At 42.1% G+C, this 25380-nt stretch overlaps 1 long non-coding RNA gene and 1 pseudogene across 1 annotated transcript; both read right to left on the reverse strand.

The window, feature by feature from the left end:
- Positions 1 to 789: 789 nt before the first annotated feature.
- LOC136833794 (uncharacterized) lies at positions 790 to 24495 on the reverse strand. The gene is made up of 3 exons (XR_010851588.1): positions 24422 to 24495; positions 4882 to 5016; positions 790 to 4232 (listed from the first exon to the last, which is right to left on the reverse strand). It is a non-coding gene; the product is annotated as an uncharacterized lncRNA (long non-coding RNA).
- LOC136834002 (5S ribosomal RNA) lies at positions 9775 to 9894 on the reverse strand (annotated as a pseudogene).
- Positions 24496 to 25380: the final 885 nt, after the last annotated feature.

A 25380-nucleotide genomic window follows, 5' to 3' on the forward strand; every position in this document is an offset into this window, starting at 1 on the left:
GAAGTGTAGCCGTGAAGAGCGTTTGGTCTACTGTTTTCTTTTATATTTTTCATTTTTTCATCTAGTGTTAAATTGGTGCTCTTTCATACTTCATGTAGGCTAGATGTTATTTGAAGCAGTTTCATTCGAGGGATGTTTTAGGCCGTGTTGTATTATCATTGCTTCTCTTGACATAAATCTTGGTGCGTTCATCGGCAACTTAGGGCAAGGAATTTTTCATTTCAATTTCCAGTTTCCATATGTTCTTGCATGCAGTTGGTACAGGCTCTGCATTGTACAAATATCCCACTTTCCTGTTGTCATATTGTGAAGGGCTAGATATCCCCCAATTGTGTTGCAAGGATAGGTACTGAGAATATTTCAATGTGAAGTTTATACTGAATAGGAATATATTTTATTGAATATATGGCATACTTCTTGCCTATTACTCTTTGCATTTGCAATTCAGTACCTTATTGGCTGGGGTGAAGCTTTAGGGTGTTAGGGTATTACCCTGCTTTGATGTCATCCCATTTTCCGAAGTTTCTTGCTCGTTTAAAAAGCATCACTTCAGTTTAGACTCTTGGACTTGTGTTTGGTCTTATTGCTTTCTAGAGTTTTGGTTATCCTGGTATAGTGAAATGTACTTGAAATAAGGACTACTGCCTCCAATGGGGTCTTGGTCTAAGTAAACTGAAAATGTCTAAAACATATTTCCTTCATGTCAATTTAAGTGTTTTTGATTTTCATGTCTGTTGTAACTGGGTAACCTAAGACATATAGAAAAGCTGAGTAATGTAAGATAGTCATTTTATTTAAAGCAAGTTATTAAGTGACAATATTCACAAAAGTAGCCTTATCTATATATAGGCCTAGTATTGTACTCATTTTGTTTGCTTCAAATAGCTTTAAAATGTTCTACTGATGCAATGATATTAACAGATTACAGGTTTACTACTGCGTAAATCACACAAATTAATACAGTATTACCTAAGTCTTATGTTTGATTGAGCAAACACGTAAAAGCAGTTCATATTCAGGGCAAATTAAAGATATATATGTTTGAAAAGCAGTGAAATACTTTCCTTACACAAAATATTTAATCATAAATATTTGAGTATTATAGTACTGTATAACCCTAAGATCCAAGACACCATTTTTCCAAGTGAATAATACTTATCCACACAGAAAGAAACTTAATGTCTTGACACTGAATTATACTGATCCCCAAATTTAGTTTTACAGTTGCAAAGTACAATCTTGTGATAACACCAAAAGTACAGAAGACCACCAGTGTCTTTCTTAGAAAACCTGGGCATTAGCTTACATCAAATATCTAGGTTAACTCATATATTAAGGGCAAGTGCTTTTATCTACAGAAAAATTTTTTTTTACAAAATTACTTACAATTGAAAATTTTATATTACACCATTTCATAAGAAATTGCAAATTTACTTAATTTTACATAACTTCAATGCAACAAAAACCGCAAAAATACATTCAGAAAACTTTTTGTCAAAATGACTCTTCTAGAAAGCAACCAACTAATTTTGAAAATCTCAAAATTAAACTTAACCAAATAATTTTGAAAACTCAACAAAAATTGCTAGATTAAATAAAAACATTCTAGCAAACTTATTTGTCTAGAAAAAACTCTAGCAAAATTACTCCTGTCTACTAAGAACATTCTAGTCTAAGTTTTGGTCAAAACATGAACCTTTGTGGTCTCTATTCTTGTTCCTCATTGGTTTAGGCTTTACTGAAACTGTAAATTGCTTTTATCTACAGAAAAAATTACAAAATCGCTTGGAATTGAAAATTTTACATTACACTTGAATACTTACATAGCAAATTCGCTTGCAACAATTTTACATAACTTAAATGCAACAATAAACTAAAAGATACATTGAGAAAACTATCTTTCATCTTGACCCAGCTCTGATTCTGAAATTTTAAACTTGAACAGCTGGACTACATCAACAAATGAACTTGGTGGTGGGGAAGCTTCTAATCGCAATATTATGATCTCTCAATAGATGTGAGCAACACTTTCACTGTGGAAAAAAATGGGCAAATAAGCTTATATGACTCTTCTAAAACATGATTAATTTTGATAGGACATGTAGAAATCTGGAATGCAATATTTTTACCATCAATTCATAATCTCCAATAGAAATTACCTATTGGACAATACCAAACCAGCATTGGTAATTTTTCAAAAACTTCTTTTAAAACTCCTGCTTGACCACAGCATTTGATTTGATTCAATTTGCCTCTTAAATTAAAATAGAACAATTTGAGAACCACAATGTGTTTTGACTCTTAAAAAGGTTTTCAGAGTAGAAACATTTAAGTATGAAACAAGAAATTTAAAAAAATTATGCTCTACACTGGCACAAATTATTATACAGAGTACATAACATTTGCAGATAAATGGAAGCAAAATAATGCCAAGATAAATGATTTTTCACATTAACTGCAATATGGAATGGATCCAGTAACCTATATCAGTGCACTGAGAGACGTTACGGCAATCCAAGCACTGTAATTTTAAGGTATTAAAATGGCTTTGACATAATGACATCATTTGCTAAATGAAACTCTGAAGACACAGGCTTTAAGAGGAGATTAAAGTATAGTAATTTTGGGCAATTTCTCTAAATACATTAGGTTCAAGGCTGTTAATATTAGTGCTAATGGGGAGGGGGAATTTAATGGAGAGTATTCAAACTGACACACTGAGAAAACTTCAAAATTGGAGAGAGAGAGAGAGAGAGAGAGACTCTCTTGTCAAAAAGGGCATCTTAGCTAACATGATTATTTTTCTTCAAGATGTGACTCCCATGTACATTATTAGTTTTCCAAAAATCTTGTTAAAAGTGACATTCTTCACACAAATATAGTGTTTCCTAAGGTTCTGAGCAATTCCCCCTCAGCACTTACAGAACATAAAGGTATTTTTGAATGATTTGGCTTCTCACTGATTCTTCTCAAAAGTAGAATGTACAGTTTACCAGTTATATACCTGATTTTCTTGAGGTTATATTAATCATGAGTAACAAACAGTTCTGGAGGTTCTGAATTACTTGTGCAATGATTTATGCAACTTTCTGCCAAAACTTCATTGTAGATACATTTGTGGGTTTCAAAAGGGCATAGAGACGGGACATCCATGGCCTGATCTAGCAAAGCTACACAGAAAAGAAAATGGTGGAGTAGAACCTATAAAAAAAACACCTGCTGTCTGTCACTGAGAAGGTTGCACTTCTGGAAATTCACAAGGACCCAAAAGTTTTGTCCCTCAACGAATTAAAGTTCCAAAGTTTTGTTCTTCAATGGAGTAAAAATAAGTTTCACTTACAATGAGCTAAATATTCGAGCGAAGTACAATTAAAGAAACAAAAGACAGCTAATTAGGAGGGTACCAAATGGACTGAATGTCAAGCAAAAAGCAAGAAACAGTATCCACTAAACACTACCTATTTTCTGAAGGGCATACCATGTTGAACAAGGGAAAACTACATACTGTAATAGAATGAGAAATCTAAAGCTTGTCAGCAGAGGGAAACAAAGTGTCAAGAGAACCAAATTTCTCCCAGCAAAACTGGCCGCCTGGCAAGTACTGTGTTTTTCATGCAACTTTTTGTTCAAGTAGCAAGTCTTGGTGATCATATGTCAAGGGGAAAATATAAGTTTTATACTAGCTTACATATATACAGCATCTCAGCAAAAAAAAATCGAAACCGAGCTAAAACACATTTAACTTTAAATCGGACAAAACGTCTGTGCCAAGATTAAAAACATCTACCTTAATAGCAAAATGACAGACATATTAAGCACCATATCATGATTAACATCCTCAAGAAACAGTATTTGTGGATGAACAGCCACATACAATGCTATAACGCACATCATCTGCAAATTGGGTGGGAGCCTAGATGTAAATGAGAACAAACCTTTCCAGAATAAAGTAACTTCAGGAATGAACAGACCTCAAAAGGGAATTGCAAAATACCACCAAAAACTCTATGAGAACTGTAATTTTCAATATAAATAATTTAACCAGACCACGGAGAAAAATAAAATACTTGATTTACAAAATTATTTGGGAAAGCCTCCCTCCTCTTATTTCATATTAATCACTGCCCTACAGCATGACATTACAGAAAATCAGCATGACGTTGAAGAAAACGTTCTTTTGCCACTTCTCAGCAACCATCATTGGCAACTTCATCCGTAAGCATACAGGTTACCTGTGGTAAAGACATGCCATTAATCAGTGACCCTTATCTCGTACAGCCACTGCAGCTGTGTTGCAAAAATCAATACATTTACTGTAATACTTATACATCATTATGATGGCTTTTGCTAAGCTACCTTTTCAGACGTGATGCATTTTGGTGGTAAAGATTTCTCAAATTGTGTACGTGTAAAGTACAGTTTACTACAGGCTAAAATTTATATAGAATTACTGCTAGCTGTAGGCCTTTTTTTTTTACCTATCAGAGGGACAGGCCTCAGAGATGTTCATTCAGCCAAGGGATTACTACTATGAATTAGTTGAATGAACCATTCATGCTTCTAGACAATAGTAAGGCTTGCCATGATAATCAATTAGGATAGTTCCTTGTCAGCCTCTCTCCAGTAATACACAAAACCTCATGCACGTTTTTACTGTTAAAAGCAAATTACTGTTAAAAGCAATCTTTAAAGCTCAACAATATTTACGATTTCCACTTCCCCACCATTTACCTCGTGCTTTAAGTTTACTGGTGGAGTCTAATTTCAGCAGAAGCACAAATTGCAATAGACAAGAAAACTTTTTGACTTTCTCCTAAAGAGACTCCTCTAAATGCCCCCGACATCTGTTACCAAGAGATCTTATTGTGTTATATGCAGTACCTTTCACTTTTCGTAGAAGTAGACGTGTTTTCAACTGTCCATCATTGCATCTTTTGAGTCCTTGGGAAAACATCTCAGACACTGCTCACATCACCTTGGCACAGTAGAATGCGCCATCAACTTGCTGGTAGTCATCTGCAAACAGTATACAAAATATCATAAATGACACTGTTCATGTTATTGCAGTAACTTGTATAATTTAATGCAATGAAGTAAAATATCCGAGTAATACTAATGATAAAACTCATGAAAATCTCATAATAGCATGAGTCACTAAAATGGTGAAGAAATCCAGAGGTGTAGAGGCAAATATGTATTTTAGAAATATGAATGCAAAAGACAGCTCTCAAGAACCTGCTCAATTCTCCTTCTCAATTAAGATTGAGAAGGAGAATCAAGCAGGTTCTCAAAAGCTCTTTTTGTATTTACATTTCTAAATTATGAATTTACATCTACACCACTCTGGATTTCTTCATGATAACAGTCTTCCTGTTACAGCCTTTCAAACTGAGTTTTTTTTATTTGCTTATTTAATACAATCCTAAAACAGGCACATGCTTGCAAACCAGTCATGTGCAAGGGTAATTTTACAACAGGGAGGCTGCACAGGACCCAATTACAGCACGAACTAGCACAAACAACGAATGCAGACAGACTGTCAACCGTTAACTCATTCAATTGTAGAGGTCAGTGATATGGGGATTTGTACTTTACTGTAGTATACTTAAAAAAAAAAATTACAAAAATGAAGCAGAATAATGAATTAAACTTAGGTGAATATTTTCTATGATTGACATTACTTGACACGACTGAAATATCTGAGGTTGGGAATATAATGACAACTGATTTCATCTGAACCTCAAAGGGTTAAGATCCAAGACTAAGGTACATCATTTAACTTACAAAACAAGTTTCATATTTTACATCGAATTCAAAATGATATTTTAATGATAAAATAAAGTTTGTTCATACTTACCTGGCAGATATATATATAGCTGTATTCTCCGAAGTCCGACAGAATTCCAAAAACTCGCGGCACACGCAGTGGGGCCAGGTGGTTAGTACCCATTCCCGCCGCTGGGAGGCGGGTATCAGGAACCATTCCCATTTTCTATTCAGATTTTCTAGTGCCACTGTCTCCTGAGGGGAGGAGGGTGGGCACTATGATTATATATATCTGCCAGGTAAGTATGAACAAACTTTATTTTATCATTAAAATATCATTTTGTTCATGCGACTTACCTGTCAGATATATATATAGCTGAATCCCACCATTGGAGGTGGGAAGAGACAGAATAGGATTTAGGAAACAAATATATGTAGGCGATTGACGCCTTGGTTCCTTACTTGTTAGCATAGCTGACTTCGTGATTACTGTCACCCAAGCCTGCTTCTGCTTTACTACAGTCTCCAGCAAGGTAGTGACCTATATAGCCGGTGAGTTCTAGATGATCTGTCCACGGGGCCGTGACCACAATGGGACTAGATCATAAGACCATACTGTGAGAGCAAAAGGAGCAACGACCAACCACCTGACCGAGAGCATCAACAGGACCTGCTGGGGGACGCCAGATCGGTGGGAAGCCCCATAAAAACAACTTACAGCTTTAAACATGCCCTCTCCTGGTCCTGGGAGTCCGACAGAGATCCAGGCCTGATGTTAGCATAGCTGACTTCGTGATTACTGTCACCCAAGCCTGCTTCTGCTTTACTAGAGTCTCCAGCAAGGTAGTGACCTATATAGCTGGTGAGTTCTAGATGATCTGTCCCACGGGGCGTGACCACAATGGGACTAGATCATAAGGCCATACTGTGAGGGCAAAAGGAGCAACGACCAACCACCTGACCTAGAGCATCAACAGGTCCTGCCGAAGGGACATCAGATCGGGGAAGCCCCAGTGCCCTCTTGCGAAAGAGACATGCCCTCTCCTGGTCCTGGGAGTCCGACAGAGGTCCAGGCCTAGAAATCGTTATGGGACCAATCTGACGTAAAAAACAAAATCAAGATTAAAATATACTTCCTAACCTCTAAAGGATAGGACGAGTATCAAACTCCTGCCCGCAACACTGTGTCTGCAGAAGCGACAACAGGTCCTGCCGAAGGGACGCCAGATCGGTGGGAAGCCCCATAACCCTCCTGTGGCTTTCGACTTGCCCTCTCCCTGGTCCTGGGAGTCCGACAGAGGTCCAGGCCTAGAAGTGTCATGGGGCCGATCTGGAGTGAAACGTATGGTCCTAGCGAATAGCAGTCTTCGTATGTCGTCTCTTCACGTCCATAAGTAATGTGAAGCGAACACCGAAAGAGCTTTCAGCCAGAAGGTGGTACCCAGAAGATCGCTAAGGGACATGTTCTTCTGGAAAGCCACCGAGGTTGCAATGGCTCTAACTTACGTGAGCCTTAACTTCAAAAGACTCAAGTCACTGTCTTGAACGCCCGGAAAGTGCGTCTAAAATGGTGCTTCTAAAAAGAACGCCAGTGCATTCTTAGAAAGAGGCAAATCCGGCCTCTTGACAGAGCACCACAGACTGTCCAAGGACCTCGACTTTCCTGAGTCTTCTGCAAATAAAATTTGAGAGCCCTGACAGGACACATGACTCTTTCTGGTTCTTGTCCGAGAATTTCCGTCATACCCTTAATCTCGAAGGTCCTGGGCCAAGGGGTAGACGGGTTCTCGTTTTAGCAAGAACATAGGGCTTACAGAACATACTGCATTATGGCCTCTAAAACCTACATGATTATTGATAGCCTGAAGTTCACTAACCCTCTTAGCAAGGCAAAAGCCAGAGCAGTTAGGAAAATAACCTTCCTTGTCACATTCTTGAGACGCTAAGAAAGAGGCTCGAAGGTATTTGACATAAAAATTTAGGGCGACATCCAGGTTCCAGGGAGGCGTCCTGGAATGAGGTACCTTGACAGTCTCAAAGGATCTCAAGAGATCGTGAAGATCCTTGTTGTCAGCTGATACTCTGAATGCAGTTAGACTCAGAGCGGGGAAGTTTTGAGGTACCTTTCAAATGGGGCTGCCTGAGCAGATCTACCAAGGAAGTCCCCATAACCTCCACAGCTCCTGACATACTTCCTCATGAAGGGTCCACTCAGACGGTAGAAGCTGAACTGTCGAATATGAGAAGGTCCAGGCGTGATATTCTCCACTCCTGCAACGAACCTCGCAAGGATCATGATCCCCGCATGGGCCCAAAGCAGGATTTCCTTAATTAATGGCGAACAGGGACCGGGAACGAGTTCCTCCTGTTTCTTGGAGGTATGCCAGGGCTGTGGAGTTGTCTGAATTTACGTTTAAACACTCGGCCTGACACTTGGCTCTCCGAAGGATTGAAGGGCCAGCAGGAACGCCCCATAATTCCTGAGATTGATGTGCCAGGACACCTGTTCCCCTCTCCAGGTGCCTGACACTTTCTCCCCCTCCTAGTGTTGCTCCCCATCCCTCCCTGGGAGCGTTTAGGAAAACAACACCAGGTCGGGGCTCTGAAAAAGAGAAACCCCTTCTGCCAACCTTGAGGGGTCGAGCCACTACCTCAGGTGAATCTTGAAAACGGGAGAGATCTTCAGGGTCTCCTCTAGATTCTCCTTGTCTATTCAGTTTTCCACCAGGAAAAACTGGAGCGGCCTGAGATGAAGTCTTCCCAGGGAAACAAACTTCTCCAGAGAGGAAAATGGTCCCCAGCAAACTCATCCATTCCCTCACCGAGCATATTTCCTTCCCTAGGAAGGATGAGACTTTTCTAAGCATTGCTACTGACGTTATCCATCTCTGATGGGATGGAAAAGCTTGAAAAAAGCCACTGAATCCATCTGAATCCCCAGATAGACGATGGACTGCGTCGGGATCAGATGGGACTTTTCTTCGATCACTAGAAGTCCTAGGGACTTTGTCAACTCGAAATTCGCATTCAGGTCCTCCAGACACCTTGACTGTGAAGAGGCTCAGATGAGCCAATCGGCCAGGTAAAGCGAGATACGAATACCCGCCAAGTGAAGCCATCTCATGACATTTCTCATGATAATCGTGAAGATCATGGGAGCTGTGCTTAGCCCTGAAGCAAAGAGCTCTGCATTGAAACACTTTTTATCCCCCTAGTACAAACCTCAAATACTTCCTCGACTGGGGATGTATGGGAACGTGAAAGAAAGCGTCCTGTGAGTCCAGAGCGACCATCGAATCTCCTGGTCTTAATGCTCCTAAAACAGACTGGGACGTCTCCATCGTGAACTTCTCCTTCACCATGAAGCAGATCAGTCTACTGACATCTAGGACTGGTCTCAATCCTCCCGACTGCTTCGGGAACTAGGAACAGTCGGTTGTAGAATCCTGGGGAGTCCAGCTCCAGGACTTGCTCCACAGCTCTTTCTCGAGCATTTGCTCTAATAGCTCGAAAAGGATCTGTTGCTTCTCTTGATGGAATGAGGACGACAGATCCCTGGGCGGCGATGCACAGAAGTGGTGAGTCGAGAAAGGGGATCTTGGATCCTCTCTCGATAACTTCAAGGGACCAGGTGTCTGCCCCCGCTTGCTCTCCAGGCTCAAAACGAAAGAAGCCTGGCTCCTACAGGTGTCTGGAGGCGCTGCAAGTCACTTCCTGCCCCAAGGTTTAGGCGGGGCTCCGCCTCTGAAAAGACCTCTACCTCGGGGAGAAGATCTCGGGAAGAAGCTCCTCAACGAAAGGGCTTCTGCTTCCTGGAGGTCTGACCCGACAACGACGCTCAAAGGACTGCCGGGCGTCTTGACGAGTGGGCCAAGAGGTCTTGAGTGGCCTTCTCCTTCAAGCTGGAGGAGAGATCCTTGAACAAGGACTGGGGGGAAGAGATGGCTCGAAAACGGGGAGAACAGCAAAGCCCTCTGCAACGGAGAAACTGACTTTGCAAAAGTATGACGCCAAAGGCATCTGGTGTTCCCAGGCGGTCACCCATCCAAGTACTAACCAGACCCAACGTTGCTTAACTTCGCTGATCACTTACGAGAAGGGTGCTTTCAACGTGGTATGGCCGCTGATGGTAGGGCCATAGGCTGTAAAGTTACAGTACAAGGCCCTCTTCTTCAAGAGGCCCGTGACAAAAGAGGAAGCCAGTTCCTCCGAGCCATCCCCTGACTGCCTTGTCCATGCAGTTCAACACGCTGGACAGCTCCCCAGGCAGATCGAGTCGGGACTCCTAATCCTGACGTCTAGAGCCCCAAACACCAGTCCAGAAATTGAAGACCTCCATGGTTCGAAACAGTCCTTTCAAATGGTGATCCGTCTCCGACATAGTCCAGGACACTTTGGCAGCCGACAGGAGGGACCTTCTAGGCGCGTCGACCAAGCTAGCGAAGTCTCCCTGGGACGACGAAGGAACTCTTGAGCCGACGTCCTCCCCGGTCTCTTACCACATACCTGCCTTGCCGCTCAGCTTGGACGGAGGCAGGGCAAAAGAAGTCTTGCCTTGGGTCTTCCTTTCCTCCATCCAGGTGTTAACCTTCTTGAAGGCCTTCTTCATCGCCAGAGACGGAAGTCATCTTGACAAACCCCCGCGCTCTCCTGCTTCTAGGATGAAGCAAACTGCGAAGGAGGAGAGAGAGGGCCGAGGGTTGAGAAACTTGTCGCCAAACAAGTCCTTAAGAAAAGCCGGCTAACACCTGGTAGTCCGGTGAGAGAGGAAGGGGGAGGCTGCTCAAGGACTGCAGGCTCCGACTCACAAGAGACTTCTCCCTCTTCAATGGGAGAAAACGGCTTGGCCTTGCGTCCAACACGCAGATGGGATCTACGCTTCCCGCAGTCTTTGATTGCTCTGAGGCGGGTTTAGCGTCACTTCGAGCAACCAAAGAGGCGTCCTCCCGAGTCCATCCGGCGTCCTGCACGGCAGCGCAGAGGAGTGTCCTGACGAGCAGCTACAGAAGCATCCAGGATAGCTGCTTGCGGAGCGTCACGATGGCGGTCCAGCCGAGCCTGCACGGCAGCGAGAAGCGTCCTGACGAGCAGCTACAGAAGAGTCCAGGATAGCTGCTTGCGGAGGCGTCACGCTGGTGGTCCATCCGAGCATCCTGCACGGCAGCGGTGAGCGCCCTGACGAGCAGCTACAGAAGCGTCCAGGATAGCTGCTTGCGAGCGCCACGATGGCGGTCCAGCCGAGCGTCCTGCACGGCAGCGAGAGGAGCGTCTGGTTGAGCAGCTGCAGAAGCGTCCACGATAGCTGCTTGCAGAGCGCCACGCTGCAGCAGAGCGTCACGATGCACTTTGATTGACCCAGCGTTACTATTGTTTCTTCTTTATTATCGCTGACTCGCTCAATCTATGCACCTCCGCAATAGATAATATTTTGTTAGCCATCTTCCAGATGCAAAAAGGAGCACTATTAGTGCAAGAATGAAATCCTGAACTAATAAATTAGCAGGGTGGGAGGCAAAGTAAGCGATCATTTATCAAGCAAACCTGCCCCCTACACCTCATGCATATAAAGTGAGGATCTACCGAAACTTTTGGTAGCCTCACCTTAAACTCATTCACACAACATACTCTGAAGCTAGCATAACTAGATCCAGACATCATCCAAAGAGCAATCAAAAGCAAATTCCACAAAAGCGTATGCCAATCCACAATCCAAAGACAAAACCAAAAGTCAAATAGAATACTTAAGTGGAAAATAACGAGTTTACGAAATCCAAAGACGGAGGTACTGAAAACAGTTGTTGACATTACTGGCGACAGAAAAAATCTGAATAGAAAATGGGAATGGTTCCTGATACCCGCCTCCCAGCGGCGGGAATGGGTACTAACCACCTGGCCCACTCGCGTGTCCGCGAGTTTTGGAATTCTGTCGGACTTCGGAGAATACAGCTATATATATATCTGACAGGTAAGTCGCATGAACAAATTTTAAATTTCCAAACTGGATTGTATCCAGTCTCTGGAACCACGAACTCTGTAAGACTGGTTTAAGCTGGAAAACAGACACTAGATTGTTTTGACAAGTGATGGGAAAGGCTGTGCATTAGTTACACATACAAAGATTCTCAAAAGTCTAGGTGAAAGCAGTAGTAAAAGGTCTAGTCTAGAAAATCATGAAGAGAGGTTTAGATAAGGATCTGGAATAGCTAGTAATTCAAGCTTATTGCTGAAGGCAAAGTAGGAAGTTATTCAAATCTAACCCCATTTGAAAAAATGACAAAAATATTCATGACGAAAACTGCGCCAAGCTATGAGGGTTTTAGACAAAATTTGCAGCTGACAATATATATTACCATTGTAAATGTAACTTAAAAGAAACCCAAAACATCCTAATCTAATTCAGGATGGTTCAGATTCACTACAGCACAAAAGCAAATCAAAATTATACTCTCTAGGTCCTGTCTGAAAACAACACATCTGTTTTTGACAAATGACACCAACAAGTTTCAATTGCATTTTTCCCTCGATGAGAAAAGCAGCAGGCACAAGAACACAGGGCCATCATCTGTTACGAAATCTATTTGTTCTAGCCTTGGTGATGCTGATTTACTGCCAGTACAAACTTTACATCATATGTAGCCACTGAAACACATTATGGAAGAACTAATTAGCAACAGAACCTGCATCACATGGTGCTAACCTAATGTACAAAGGTTTTGTGAGTAATAACCAGATATATTGCAACTTTTTCAGCAGGTGCTTTGTAACTGTGGAATCATTTTAAGCAATTTTTAACTCATCCTTTTGACCTTTTTTGTGATTTGTCTTTCTACTGACATACCAATATTAAATGTAAGTTCTCCCATAAAACGAAACTAAACTAAGTGCATCAGCAAAAACATTAACTTTGCAGACGCAAAGTTTAGGATCTTGGACAGACAGGACTAGCAAAGGCCTAGTGACTGGAATTGTTGTGCTGAAAAAAGGTACAACTTCCAGATTCATGACAATCCCTGTTGTGAACCATGGAATGCTAGAGCAGACACTGGCTATTAAATAAGTTTTGGTTTTTCCTGAGTTTAGAATGGAATAGAATATAGAATTTAGCACAAAGGCCAAGCGCTGGGACCTATGAGGTCTTTCAGTGCTGAAAGGAAAATTGAGAGTAGAAAGGTTTGAAAGATGTAAAGGAAGGAAAACCTCGCAGTTGCACAATGAAACAACTGCAAGGAGTGGGTGGACAGCAAGATGGGAGAGAGAGAGTATGAAGGGAGGTACAGTAAAAGTAATGAAAGGGGTTGCAGCTAGGGGCCAAAGGAACGCTACAAAGAACCTTAAGTAATGCTTACAGTGCACTGTGTGAACTCTGTTGAGAATACTTATGCATGACATTGCACTTCTCGCTCATCATTTGTTTGTGTTTCCTTATGTTTAAGGTTGGATCTCCGATACAAAGTCAGTTTTTTAAGTCTGCCTTTAATTTCCCCTGCTACACTGGTCTGCACAATCAACAAATGGTAGCAGAGCGTGGTTGTGGCAGGATGGAGGAGATTAACGAGTAATTAGAAGAAAAGACGACGTAAACATGGGTAGCGTCGGCGAATGTGGCGGGCAGCTGGTGTTACCAGTATTCGGCATTGATAAAGGTTATGACCACTGGAAACGAAAGCTGAAAGCATGGCAGCTTGTCACAAGTGCTGAGAAAAAAAACAAGCTGTGGTTGTTGCCCTGTCGTTCCCAGAAGGAAGCAAGGTGAGGAGCAAGATTTTCGAGGAAATGAATACTGAAGAGTTGACAGTCGAAGACGGAATGAAGTTTTACTGTAACACTTGGGCACGTGGTGCAAGAAGGATGAGATGTCAGCAGCGTACAAGGTGTGGTCAAGGTTTGACAGCTACAAAAAATGAAAAGGAACATACAATGGAGAAGTACATTTTGGAATTTGTGAAGAGAATTGCAGTTCTGGAGAGGTACAAAGTATGTATACCAAACTGTATTTTATCATTTAAGCCACTAGACAGTGCAGGGCTAGAGGTTAGACAAACATATGGTGTTGATAGCAGTGCCCTTTAGTGAAACAGATAAAATTCTTTGTACATCAAGAAGTGTTATCATTAGGTGCAGTGTCAAACAGGAGTGAGAGTGAGACCCCTGCTGTGGTGATAAAATTTGAACCAGTATTTAGCACAGAGGTGGTAAATGTCATTACATGTGGATGAGGACTTGGAAAGTTTAGAGGTAGAGGAAGAGGAAGCATAGCAAACAGAGGTGAAACAAAAAGGAAGAGAAACTCGGTTGATATATGTGGTAAGGTTAGGAAATGCTATGTGTGTGGATCAGAGTACCATCTGTCTCCAGCATGTGGTAAGGTTAAGAAATGCTATGTGTGTGGATCAGAGTACCATCTGTCTCCAGCATGTCCAAAAAGTGTGTAAGTAAGTAGTATAAAGAAGGAAGAGTTATACTATATTACTGAAAATCCTAAAATGATGTCAGTGTTGACGACAGAATCTATTAATTATGCTATCCTGGACACAGCCTGCAGATCTTCAGTAAGTGGTAGCAATTGGTTACAAGCATACACACAGTCTTTATCAGACAAGGAAAAACTGGGAATAGAAGAGGAAGAAAGTGAAACAATGTTCATGTTTGGTGATGGTAATGTGTATAAATCAACGATGAAAGTAAAATTTCCAGTGAACATTATAGGTAACAGAGAAAGTCTGATAGCAGATGTGGTGCTCTATCCCCCTTTTATTCAGCGCAAAATCAATGAAAAGAGCACAAATGAAATTGGACTTAGAAAATGAAACTGCAGAAACTCATGGAAAAAGTTGAAACTTGAGGCACACTTCTTCAGGACACTATTGCCTTCCCACTAAGGGATGAGAAAGAACCCTGGAATAAAACAGAAGAAATAATGATGACCTTGGGGATAATGAAAAGGAAAAGAAGAAGATAGAAAAATGTTATTTTCATAATAAAATAAATTTTTGAACATACTTACCTGGTAGTTATATATATAGCTTAAGTCCCTGACGTCACGGCAGAATTTCAAAAACTCGCGGCAATCGCCGATCGGTAGTCAGGTGAACCACCTGTGCGCCCTCTACCCAGGTACCTGGAACCATTCCAACTATTCCTCAGATCTTCCATGCCCCTAGTCTCTAGAGGGGAGGAGGGTGGGAATATAATTATATATAACTACCAGGTAAGTATGTTCAAAAATTTATTTTATTATGAAAATAACATTTTTAAACATCTAACTTCCCTGGTAATTATATATATAGCTGATTGACACCTTTGGTGGAGGGTCAGAGACAGCTAACATCGTTGGAATTATAATTAAAGTTGCAAAACAACTCTAGGTTCCTACCTGTTAAGGAAGCTGACTTCAATATTTCTCATTATGTCTGCATTCCTTAAGAGATCCAGCAATCCACCCAGGGGGCTGAAAAATCTCTAGGGGCTGTCAACCGGTGTATAACCTCTATGTGACTAGACCTCCTCTCAATACCCTTGTTCCGGGCGCTACCAAGGAACTTTCATCCCAATGATTGTGGAAGACTGTGCCCAATCTTCACAAACAACCATAAAATTTCAACCATTCCAAGGCAAGAACAAAAGGTATTGTTTTATGGAATTGGATTAAGGAAGCTGACTTCAATGAACTCCCCCTGATTATGTCTGCATTCCTTAAGAGATCCAGCGATCACCCAGGGGCTGAAAAATCTCTAGGGGCTGTCAACCGGTGTATAACCTCTATGTGACTAGACCTCCTCTCAATACCCTAGTTCCAGGCGCTTCCAAGGAACTTTCAAACCAATGAATGCGGAAGACTGCGTCCAGTCTTCACAAACAACCATAAAAAAAAAAAAAAAATTTCTCCATCCCAAAGTAAGAAAAAAGGGTATTGGTTTATGGGATTGTAGGGGTATTACCCTCTCCCACTAGTAGATGCTATAAACGGACCCAGCGTATAGCAGTCTTCGTATAATGTTTGGACTCGTTTTAGACAGTGAGAGGTAAATACTGACTTGTTTCTCCAGAAGGTCGTGTCCAAGATACTCTGCCGGGACCTGTTCTGTTTAAGTGCTACAGAGGTTGCAACTGCCCTGAACTCGTGCGTCTTTACTTTCAGAATCTTATGTCCAAATCGCTACCTTTCATATGAGCTTCTTTTATCAACTGCCTGATAAAATAAGACAGAGCATTCTTCGACACCTGTACAGAGAGCTTTTTGACTGAGCGCCAAAGCCCTTCTGAATTCCTTCTTAAGTCCTTTGTCCTGTCCAGGTAGTGCCTTAGAGCCCTTACCTGGAATAGGACTTTCTCTCTCTAATCCCCTGTAATGTCCGTTAGATTCGGAATCTCGAACGTTCTGTGTCAGGGTTGTGATGAGTATTAATTTTTTGCAAGGAATCCTAGTTGTAGTGAGCAGATTGCCTTGTCTTGTCTAAAGTCCATATTCTCGCTGAGAGCATGTATCTCACTAACTCTTTTCGCTGTGGCCAAACTGAACAAGAAAAGAGTTTTCATGGTGAGGTCCTCTTAAAAATGTTCTCTGTAAGGGATCGAGCTTACTCCCCATGAGGAACCTCAGGACCACGTCTAGGTTCCATGCTGGTGAGTTCTGTACTCTCTCCTTAGCAGTTTCAAAGAATCTGAGTAGGTCCTGGAGATTCTTATTGTTTTATAGGTTCAAGTTTTTATGTCTAAAAACTGCTGCCATCATGCTCCTATAACCCTTAATGGTAGAGGTAGGAAAAAATTAAGCTTCCTCTTACGGTGTAGAAGGAAGTCCACAATTTGAGTTACAGAGGTACTGGAAGAGGACACATGGTTGCTCTTGTACCATCCTCTAAATATCTCCCACTTGGATTTGTATACCCTCATGGTGGATGACCTCCTTACTCTTTCTATAGCACCAACCGCCTCTTTTGAAAAACCTGTAGCTCTTGTAAGTTTTTGATAGTCTGAAGGCAGTTACTTGTAGCGCTTTAGGGGTTTTTGAGTAGACCTACTCTCTGAGGTAGGCTCCTCGGGATGTCCACCATCCATTCCAGTACCTCTGTGAGCCAATCTCTTGTCGGTCAGTAAAGGGCCACAATGACCAATCTGGTCCCCTCATGGGAAACAAATTTTTTGCAGTACCCTGTGTATTATCTTGAAAAAGGGAAATGCATACACGTCTAAGTTGGACCAGTCCACCAGGAACGCGTCTATGTATGTCGCCCCGGGATCTGGTTGGGAGAGCAGTAAGTTTCCAACCCTCTTCGTTTGCGCTGTGGCGAAGAGATCTATGCAAGCACGTCCCCCACCACATGCTACTGCACACGTCCTGATGTAGCGTCCATTCTGTTGAGAGGACTTGATTTCCTGCTCAGAATGTTCGCCCTCACATTTTTTCCCCTTGGATAAAGCGGGTTACTAGTTTGACATTCTTTTCTTTTGCCCAGAGAAGAGGTTCTCTTGTTGTCTCGTATAGAGACCTGGAGTGAGTGCCCCTTTATTTGCTGATGTAGGCCAACTCTGCTGTGTTGTCGATGTTGACCTGCACCTCTCTGTTCTCCACTGTGTTCGAACTCCCTGAGAGATAGAAGGATTGCAGTTAGTTCCTTCTAATTGATGTTTAACTTCTCCTGCTCTCTGGTCCAGGAGCCCGAGACTTGTTATTTCCCAGTGTTGCTCCCCATACTGAGTCCGGCATGTCGGATAACAACACTAGGTCTGGGTTCCTCTAATATAGAAAGGGACCTCCTGGAGCTTGACGGGGTCGTTCCACCACTGTAAATACGGCCTTATTGGTTCCGAAATGGGGATGCACTTGGTCTCCAGTTCTATTTCCTTGTCCCAGTTCTGATTTAGATGAAACTGTAACGGGCATAGAATTAACCTCCCTAAGGAGACAACCGTTCCAGCGAGGAAAGGGTCCCCAGCAGACTCATCTATTCCTTCATCGAGCATGTCTGTCTATAAAGTCCTGAAATTTTCTTAAGGCTTGTCCCGTCCCTGCAATAGACGGAAAAGCCCGAAAATCCTGACTCTGAATCTTCATCCTAAGGTATAGAAACTTTTGGAATGGGATCAGCTGAGATTTCTATCTGTTTATCAGTAGACCCTAATTCCTTCTATACCTAAATCGTGGTCTGAAGATCCTCCAGGCAGAGTGCGTGGGAAGGAGCTCTGAGGAGCCAGTCTTCTAAGTCTGGAGATTCTGATGTTTCAGTGAAGAAGAAAAACCTGCTACATTGGCAATCATCCTTGTGAAAATCTTTGTTAGACGCTTGATGCCAGTGCATCTTGCGTCCTGAGCTACCTCCACGTCTTGGCTTCCAATATCTTGAAGCCTGACGTCCTGACGTCCAATGCCTTGACGCTTGACGTCTTGGGTACATTGACGCTTGTCGTCATGATGTTTCACTTCTAGATGCTTGACGCCACTGCATCCAGCGTCTAGAGTTTCATTCACTATGTTCAGCGTCTTAAACTTCTGGACGTCTAGAAGCTTTAGTTGGACGTCTATTATCCTTCTTCTCTTTGCCTGGTTGTCACGCTTGTACCAGGGAAGACAGAGTCTGCTGCATATTTTGTATTAAAGCTATATGCGGGCTTCCTGCTGTTGGGGACAGGTTGGGAAGCCTCAGCTACGGCAATTATTTCCTCCTCATTGTCAATAATGGATCGTGGAGGGTTCAGCATACGAGTACCAATCCTAAGGAGGAAGAGGAGGATGTACGAAAGGCAGCACAGAGTCCGCCACGCTCTTGCAGCCTGGTATCCTGACTAAACAGGACTGTCTACGTTTGTTCTTAGTAGGAAAGCTACCCCTGGGGCTGGAAGGGAAGAGCTCCGGGCTGCTCCAGTGGCTACAACCTGGAGTCTATGAAGTTTTATCATGACGTCCCTCAATATTGGGTAACTTGCTCTTGAGAGGTCTCGACTCCAGCCCGTCTGCTTAGGCTGAAACAAAGAGACCGAAACTGGAAAACCTTTCCCGTGGACGAACTTCAGAAAATTCTTGGAGTTCGGGTGCATGGGGATGTAAAAATACGCATCCTGGAGGTCCAGTGAGGCCATCCAGTCATGCTGTCCGACCGCTGCTAGAACCGATTTTGTCGTTTCCATAGCGACCTTTGTTTATTGCACAGAAAAGTTGAGTGCAATCACGTCTAGCACCGGTCTCTAACCCCCCAAGCATTTGGGGATCAGGAATAACCGAATGTAGAATCCTGGGGAATTCGGATCCTGAACTCTCTGTCTGGTCTCCTTTTGCAACATCATAGACACTTGTTGCTGTAGAACCTTTGCCTTTGTTCTGTTGTTGCATTTGGCAGAAAAGTCTAATTGTCTTGTTAGTATAGGGGGCCTCCTCAGGCTGGACAGTCTGGCTCCTACCTCAGTCTGCAGGAGAAGAAAGGTAGGTCCTCTTTTCTTCCCTGTGTAGAGCCTCTTCTCGTTGCCATTCATCTACCCGCCCTAGAGGAACCTCTATCGGAGGGCCGACCACGAAAGAGCTGAGATACCTGAAACAAAGGAGCCTCAGCCTTACTCTTTTTAGCGATGAAAGTCGTTGGTAGGACTTTTCTTGCTGTTTTAGATATTAAATCTTACGTGGTTTCTGGGCCAAGGATGAAAAGTCCTCTTTACCAAATCTTGAGAGAAGAGGTGAGAGGAAAAAGGGGTATAAATCAGTTCTGATTTTGATTGGACGTGACTCCATTAGCCAGGAAAGAGCAAGGATGGGCTCTTTTCTTCAGGATTCCCGCTGAGAAAGATGCAGTAGATTCGTTGGAACTATCTCCGAGTCCTTTATCCATACACGACATCAGATATATGAGTTCTTCGGTGTCAGTCGTGTTGAATAATTCCATCTTCCTTCCTGGGAAGGGGCAGGTATTTCGAGGCCGAACGATTCTCTAGTTTGATACTAAAAGCTAGACCTTGAGCTAGTTTGGTTGGAGGAAAAACAAAGGCTGTCTTTCATTGTTTCTCCTTCGAAAGTATCCATTCTTCGTAAATGCTGCCCTCTTAGACGCCTTCGCAAGAGTAAATTCTGAAGGCGGGGAATGAGGAGCAGTCAGGATAAATTTCTCTGGAAAAAATTTCCGAAAATAGCTTCATAAGTCTTTTCAAGTCTGATGAAAGCTGATGGCCTTTTATATTGTCTTCGTCGGAAATCTCTACAATAGGATTCACAGGAGAATGCGAGATATTATCATTCTCTTTTTCTGATTTTCCGAAGACGGAAGTAGAGACGTCTTTCAAAATATCATCTTGGCGCCTGGCGTCCAGTCTCTTGACGCCTGGCGTGTTGGTGTCCATTTTCTTAAAGCTTAATGTCTTGGCGTCCAGCTTAATGACGCCCTGACATCCTGGTGTCTAACTTCTCGACACTTGACGTCCTGGCGTCCAGCTTCTCGCCCGATGTCCTGGCGTCCAGCTCCTCGAACGCCCGAAGTCCTGGCGTCCAGCTTCCCGACGCCCTGGCGTCCAGCCTCTCGACGCTTGATGTCCTGGCGTCCAGTTTCTAGAAGCCTGACTTCCTCCTGGAGTCCTGGCGTCCAGACTTCTAACATTCGTTGTCCCGCCAAACCTAGAGGTTACTTGAGAACTGGCGCCTGTGCGACATCGGTCAAAAGCTTCCTCCGGTTGACGTGCAGCAACTGGTGGACGAAAAACACTAACCTCGCCTTTCCTATGGCGCGGGGTGAGCGTCCGGGAAATGTCAACAGGTACGCTCGAGGGGGACGACCACTGCTCGGTAGCTAAAGCCTCTTGCCTCCCTTCGCCTGTCGACTTTCCTTCTCACAGGGGTTGGTGAGCTTGGAAGAGGTCTAGGACTAGGAGCACAACAGGACCGAGCGGTCGCACCCTCCACTGCACTTGCACTAACAACATATTAACACGTATTTTTTAGATCTCTTATTGTCGATCACCTATTATCCCTGTCTTCTGAGAGGGATTTTACCTGTTGGGGCAGGGTCTCAATGGCCGCCAACAAATCATTAAGTGTTGGGTCCTTACCTGTTTCAGTAGGGGGTTCAGAGACTACCACTACGCGAGAAGGATCAATAGGATAGTTAGCAAGGGGAAAAGAATTAACTATTCCCCAGTTACATCAAGAAGAGTGAGATACAGCACTCTTGGCTCTTCTGAGCCGGTCTTCCATTCCCGTTCTTCAGACATACTGAGTGGGGATCCAAGGAGACTTTAGCAAGCTGCTTGCATCCCCACACACATTTTCACACTCGATGAAGTTAGATATGTTATAAGAAAATCCAAAAGCGAACAAGTTTAAAGCCAAGCCAAAGTGTACTTCACCAAAATAAGTTGCGAAAAACACAGGCTACGAGCGAAATTCCATCGATGTTACCGACACAGCGGCAGGGAAGATCTGAGGAATAGTTGGAATGGTTCCAGGTACCTGGGTAGAGGGCGCACAGGTGGTTCAGTTGACTACCGATCGGCGATTGCCGCGAGTTTTTGAAATTCTGCCGTGATGTCAGGGACTTAAGCTATATATATAACTACCAGGGAAGTTAGATGTTTAAAAATTGCATCAACAATTCAGTCATCCCACATCTAAGAGACTGATTCAGCTGTGGAAGAATGCTGGTGTTAAGGACAAAATTTGTTACATCTATGCTGAAGAAGTGTCAAATAGCTGCGAGATATGCATGAAATATATGAAAACAACACCAAGGCCAGTTATTAGTGTGCATATAGCAAAGGAGTTCAATGAAGTGGTGGCATTAGACCTAAAGGAATATAAAAAAAGGGATATATATTTTCTGCATATGGTGGATATGGTAACAAGGTTCTCAAAATCTTGTGTAACAAGAAGTACAGAACCCAAGGAGATAGACATGGTTTGGGACCCCATGAAATTCTTGTGTGACAACGGCAGGGAGTTTGCCAACAACACGCTTCTAGAAGTGTGCAAACATGAACGTTCAAGTGATGCATACAGTAACACACCACTGTGTGGGGTGCACTAACGGCTCTATCCCCCTACGGGGTTTCCAGATTTTAGGTTCATCCCCTGTAGTCTACACCACTTACATATTCATTCTAAAACTCCACTAATTACTAAGGTTAGCTGCTACACAATTTTGCACTGAGGTGGTGATGATAACTACAAGGAAAGTGGCACCATCTGCATACTGTACTATCTTATTTTTTGTGGCCTGAAAGTACGACACGAGAAGAATAAAAAACCAACAGAGATACAAGAATGCAATGCTGACACATCAGATGTGTGTCTAAGCTAATTAAAATCATCAACAAAAACTTTCTATTATTGTTCACCCACTTAACGATGAACGAAATGTAGAATGTGGCCTCTCTTACCTAAGTTACTAACCTGATAGAAGAGCATTTTGGTGAATCAAATCAAAAGACAGCAAATCAATATTCTGTGGGAGTGTGCGAGGTATTCGACAGTGGAGAGAACTCATCTAATGTCTACACGGACAAAAGGAGCTTGTGATGTAAAAATATTAAGGATTATCATGACAACAAGAATACCCAAACACCTTAGATGGGTTACTGGAATTACAACAAATAAGACCAAGGATATCAACTTTGACTGCTCTTTGTAGCTAAACAGCCTGAAACTACTATAACATATGAGTATCATATCTTTCAATAAATATAGAGGCCAATATGAGAGAGAGTTGTGTCCTTAATCTGCAGAAGGCAATGCAGAGCAGAAGTCAATGAGGCCAAAAGAAAGAGGACATGAGAGGGGGAATGAAGAGCAATGGGGCAACTGCAAAGATGTCTCAACTGCTTTGTGAAGGATGGAAGGCATATAGTTGGTGAAAGCACAAGCAAGTCACGAATTAGGTTACTCTTATGTTCAAGAAGTGAGCACAACTGGATCATTGATAAATTCAGTGTAATTTATGGTCTATTTAAAGACAAGTGATCCACATACAGACACACCCACACACAAAGTTGCCATAGCTACTGGGAATGCAAAGAGCTACACCAACACATGGATAAATGGTTTCCATAAGATTGCAATTCTTGCCATGCTGAGAGTGTTAGAATTCTTGGCTTGGGACTAGACCCAAATAGCTTTTACAGGTATTCTCATAAAATGAGTCTGTTTACTGGGAACAATGTTGCTGATTCTGACAATTTCTTTGATGTCCAAAACTTTTAATTCCTTCCAGTTGCAATCTGGGCACCCACACGATACTGTACTGTACACAGTAGTACTAAAATTGTATTGGACTCTCTACAGAGAGTAATTGGGTCATGGCAGGTGGACAGGATGTAACAGGTCTTCAACTGGTGTGAAAAATTCTCAGGAAGTGCTAACCAAAACTTTTGACTGTAGTTTTTAAAAAGCTCCTACGGCACTCCTATGACTAGCAAGACAGTGAAAGCGTGGAAGACAGTGGACAATCCTGCTGCAAGAACAGACCCCTTGTGAGGTCTTGAGAATGGAATTTTCCCAATAACTAACATGCGTCCCTACAAACAATAAATAACTTGCATTAGATGGTTCATCTTATGGGAAAAGATCAAAACAAAAGCTTTCAATCTGATATCTGCTGAGGCAATTCATACGCAAAGTGCCATAATTTAGTACTAAATGCAAAAACCTTAATAATAACATTGCAACTAATTCTGAAAAACTTTCAAACAGAACTGTCTCAAAAAAGAAAAAAGCTAATGTCATCTTTATCCCTTCTACATATGTAATTACCTTTGGAAAAAATTCAAAACCTTAGAAATACCGTACCTCCCTTCTGGACACTTGAAGCCTCAAACATTATTCAAAATTCTCAATCAAGAGCTGATGTTTCCTAACAGTAAACAATGTCTAAGCTTACTAAATAACGACACAAAACTACCTTTTCTAATCTTTCCATATGCAATAATTACAGATGTATTTCAATATCTTTACTATTACAGCTAATCCTTTCGCATATAAACAACAACTCCATAACTCCCCTTTCAGCACCACAGGTAGTCAGGGTGAAGCTTTGTAAGTATTAAAGGTAATGAACTAAAGTCACCGCACAAATTTCAAAGTCAGATTTCTAGCTTTGAACAGGACTCGATTCAAAAGATTGATCTTAAGCAAGGTGAATATTGAAACAAGCAAGCTGGAGAAGTTAGACAGCTAGGCAGGAAGAACAGGGATATAAAATTAATGGCCAAAGGTCATGCACTGGGACCTATGAGGTCATTCAGCGCTGAAACATAAATTGAGAGTAAAGAAGATTTTAAAGGTGTAACAGGAGGAAAACCTCGCAGATGCAATATGAAACAATTGTTAGGAAAGGGTTGAAAGAAAGATGGAAGAAATATATGAACACATGTATTAGTAAAATGAATGAGAGGTTGCAGCTAGGGGCCGAAGGGACGCTGCAAAGAACCTTAAGTAATGCCCTACATTGTACCATGGGAGGTAAACTGATGGCATTACCCACCTACAGGGGCTAGGCAGGAAGAGACCACAGCAGCTGGGGCCATAGAAAAGTGGCAACCCATACAGGACAAATTTGCAATCAAAGTTGATACATTGTGTAAAACATTTCAACTCCGAACCAGAAGCTACAATTCTACAATTAAGTATTGTGATGTGAATGAGTGGGACAGACTCTTACCTTTTATCTTAACAGACAGTGACACCTACATTTGCCTTGTGTACTGGTCCCACCGTCATGCCAACATTCTCCAGTTTGTATTTCTTCTCTTCATTCAAGGTTTTACAACTATTGCTCAGTCATTCAGTATCATTTATATTTCCAGTGAAGTGAGATTCAATAATATTCTTGACATCTGTAAAAATTAAGTCACGTATGAGAACTGTACTTTCTAATACTGTATATTCAAAGAGTGATACCTAAATCAGTTCTCATCTTCTACAATGTTAACAGAAAATGTCAAACACTTTCCATGACTTCTATTCTCTTACTAACTTCTATGTATCATACCTTTGTAGACTACTAAATGCATGTCACATTTCTGATTTCACCTGCTCCAACTGTGTTTACTTAAGTAATGTACTTAATCTGACAACTCCTTTTTCCTTTCGCTCTTGATGAAGCTTAAAGATGTTACTTACAATGATACGCTGAAGGATCAGTCACCAACAAAGACTTGGAATTGGACCAGTACTGCTGCCATTTGTAATGAGCTGATGTTACAGTCCATTTTCATTTTGATACTTTGTAACCTGTTTTACCTCGTTCCATTTCCAGTCACATTTCTTCCTCTGGTTCACCTTGTTGTCAACTGCAAATGATAGTAATAAAGGTCACACAAACTATTTCCTGTAAGTATGCAAACCAATATTTTATGCAAGGTTTCATTATCAGTACTCTGATATGCTCTATATTACACAGCTTCCTAAATTAGCGAAAACACAATCTTTCAGGTTTATGTATGAGTTTTTACAGCACATTTTCAAGACTATCACAAACTTACAAAGCTCATTTAGAGCACTGAGACAAAAGTATCATGCTAACAACAAAAAATTCTTAACAATCCAGTAAGGAAATTAACTCAATTTAAAATTAATTGAAAAATAAAAAATTCTTGACAATCCAATAAGGAAATTAACTCTATTTAAAATTAATTGAAATGCATCAA

The sequence above is a fragment of the Macrobrachium rosenbergii genome, chromosome 52 (assembly GCF_040412425.1).
Source record: "Macrobrachium rosenbergii isolate ZJJX-2024 chromosome 52, ASM4041242v1, whole genome shotgun sequence".
In the NCBI taxonomy this organism is placed as follows: Eukaryota; Metazoa; Arthropoda; class Malacostraca; order Decapoda; family Palaemonidae; genus Macrobrachium; species Macrobrachium rosenbergii.